Raw genomic sequence first — 3,668 nt, 5'->3', positions numbered from 1 at the left:
CCTCCAGGCATTGCACAACATGTGAGCACTTACATACATGGGGGCAATACATTCATACACATAAAATTAATATTTTTTTAAAAACTTAAGTCAGTCTGTTTGTTCAGGTGATTATGATGTTGGTGTAATAATAAATGCCTCAGTTGTGAGTCAAGCATGATGTCACATGTCTATAATATCAGCACCTCTGATATCGGCCCTGGGGAGGCTGAAGCAGGAGGTTTACCACGAGTTTGAGGGTAGACTAGGCTACCAAGGAAGTACCAGACCAACCTAGGCTTCAGAATAAGGTCCTGTCTAAAAAGAAAGAAGAGAAGGGAAGGAAGAGGGTAAACAATTGCAGTGGAAATTGTGTACATGTTGCTAGGTTTAAAAGGAAAATTATAATACTCTGTGTTTCCGTTCTTATGAATCGGCAAAAGCAATCTGTAGTGAGGGAAATGAAAACAATGGCTGTCTAAAAGGGTACAGGAAAGTGGGTAGAGGTTGTTTAGAAAGGAATAAGGGAATTTCCTGTGTTTGGGGTTGGGCTGGGTTTGGTCTGGTTTGGTTCAGTTTTGATTTTTTTTAAAATTTTTTTATGTACTATTTTTATTTTATGTGTATGTGTGTATTGCCTACATGTAGGTAAGTGCACCCATGTCATACAATGCCCACGGAGGTCAGAAGAGCCAGTCGGATCCCCTGGGACTGGAGTTATGGACAGTTGTTAGCTGCCATGTGGGCGCTGGTATTTGAACCCGGACCTTCCGCAAGAACAACCGGTGTTCTTAACCACTGAGCCATATTTCCAGCCTCTCAGTTTTGATTTTTTGAGACAGTCTCCCTACATAGCCCAGGCTGGCCTGGAACTCAGGATCTTCCTGCTTCTATCTCTAAAGCAGCAGTGCTGAGATTACAGATGTGCACCACCACACTCAGCTGACAGGGAGGGTAGCTCAGAGGCAGAGCATCTGCCTAGTACATGAAAAGCCCTCATTTGAGTTGGGGGTGGGGGGAGAGAAGGAAAAAAAAGATAAATGACTATTGTCGTGGTTAGTGTTGTCAACTTGACAGAATCTAGAATCATCTGAGAGATGGCTCTGGGCATGCCTGTGGGGTTATCTTGATTGCAGTGAGGTAGAAGGACCTGCCCACTGTGGGTGGTATTGCTCCCTGGCTGGGATCCCTAATAATTTAAGCAGAGAAAAGGAGCTGAGCAAGTGCATGGCTTCATCACTGTGCCATGTGACCTGCTGTTTCAAGTCCCTTTCCTATCAAGATGAACTGTACCTTGAACTGTGAATCAAAATAAACCCATTCTCCCATAAGTTGTTTTTGTCAGTGTGTTTTATCACAGCAACAAGAAAAGATAACTACATATTCCTCAATTTAGATAAGAGACAGCATCTCCAGATGTATGTGACTTCAGTTTCTTCTTACTTCCCCCTCCTTCCCTTCAACAAGCATAATATCCAAAGTAAACATAAATCTACAAATGTATTCAACTGTGCTTCTCTGAGCCTCTCCATGCCCTGAATGCAGATCTTCTCTCACCACTTCAAAGGCTAGAGTACAGTTGTCCTAAGCAACATGGCGCTTCCCGAGGGTTCTATCACAAGGGTACCAAGGGAGTCTCCCCCTCTTGTAGAGGTCCCTGAACGTATGTACTTGTTTTATTCCTTGAGACAGCTCTAAATGTTAACATTAACAAATTTGATCATTTTGAAGCTGGAAGTAAATTTTATTTCTATAGCCCAAACCCTACTCAAGCCCTGAGGAATAAGCTTCAAATTCCCAAAGGCAATGCAATTGCTTTATGACCAGAGAAGCAGCTATTCTTTGTACGAGCCCTGCCAAGCTCCTGAGAATGCTTTTGCCATTTTCTCATCATGCAAACAACCCAGATTGAGCTTGTCTCACTCACTCTATTACAGATAAGTTAGCTGGTCTTCATAGGGACATATTCTGTGCTAGGTATGTTCATGACCAAGGCTGGGCATCTGCCATCTCATGCCAGCGGCTGATCACCATTCACATACAGCCCACAAAACTCAGCACAGGCTATTGGGCAGCTAACAAAGCAGGCACGATTGCCTACTAACAATAACAATACAAACAATCATGAGGCAGTTGAAGGCAGAGAGAGAGGCATCACCATAAAAAGATGAAACAGGCTAGAGAGATGGCTCGGTGGTTAAGAGCACTGACTGCTCTTGCAGAGGACCTGGGTTTGATTCCCAGCACCCACATGGTGGCTACTAATCATCCTTAACTCCAGTTCCAGGGGAATCCGAAAGCCTCTTCTGACCTCCGCGGCATTGCACGACACGGGTGTACTCACGTACATGCAGGCAATACACTCGTACACATAAAATAAAACTAATAAATAAAATATATATAAAAAAAGATGAAACAGAGCTCTACTCCCCTTCCTTAAACCCCTGCAGGAGGATGTGAATGGAGAACTAAGGTAGGTGGGAACAAGTGAGAGCAGAAACTTAGCTTTTTGTTGGGACACACTCAAAGAAGCTAATATACACGCAATGCCAAGAGAAGCTCCACCCACCAGCCTGGCTTGGTGCTGGATGACAAAAGAAGCCACGTGTCATGGGATCCAGATGCCTAGCCCACCAGACAGCTTGGCAAAACTGCCTCACAGGGCCATCATAATGACGTGACCTAAACTGAACGCAGCATCCCTTCCTCATAGCCATCACCTTTTGTTTCTGGCAGTGCTGGGACTCCAACCCTAGACCTTATACATGCCAAGTGGCCAGGCAAGCACTCTACCACTTTTAAATCTAATCCAGCTCCTGGCCTATTATCATCTTCCATAGCACCCCACCATCTGCCTAGAGGTTTCTTTTCCCATGTCTTGACTTTTCTTTTCTTTTTTTGTTTTATCTATTTATTTATTTAGAGACAGGGTCTCACACTTCAACTCACTTTGTAGACCAAGCTGGTCTTGAAGTTATGTCCTGCCTCAGCCTCCTGAACCAGGCATATGTGAATCACCACTCCTGGCTCAGAGTTTTCTCGAGACAATAATCTCAGATGTCTGCCCTACTGGAAGGCAGGGGTGTGAAATCAGAATAGGTGGTTGTGTGCACATGGAGAAGACTGGTCCACCTGAAGGCATCCTATTCTAAAGCTTCCCCAAAGTAGCTGCATTGACCCAACCTAACTCTTTCTAAAGTCACCGTCATACTCCCAGTCCACATTTTGATACAAGGCCTAAACCCCTTAGTGTGTGTGGACGTCTGTGGTATAGCCAAGGCCAGTGTCTCTGACCTCTTACCTGTTCACCCCAAGCAGCTTTTATTTTCCTGACCCTTACACCCTTCACACAGACCTGCCTGTGAACACGATCTTGTCTGCCTGGGTCCCTCTCATCTCCTCGCCTTGTTTGGAAACATTCATTTCGAGATTTGTCTGCCAGGCTGTAGGGAGCCCCAGGGAAAGGTGAACCCTGGGCATGCATCTGTTATTGTTCTTTCCCAGCTTCCAATATTTACTTTTCTTCCCTACAAGTAGTTCTTAGGAGGCTTGTCTTGTAATTGCACAATTTGTATGTTACAAAATCAACAGCAAAGGCAAAATTTCCTAGAGACAGTTTTCCCTCCGCATTATTTCAATAAGAGTGAGAAATTGCTGTTTGCAATACAGAATATATATATATATATATA

Source organism: Nannospalax galili, unplaced genomic scaffold, assembly GCF_000622305.1.
Source record: "Nannospalax galili isolate Female #2095 unplaced genomic scaffold, S.galili_v1.0 scaffold191, whole genome shotgun sequence".
Taxonomy (NCBI): domain Eukaryota; kingdom Metazoa; phylum Chordata; class Mammalia; order Rodentia; family Spalacidae; genus Nannospalax; species Nannospalax galili.
Note: the sequence above shows the minus strand (reverse complement) of the source record.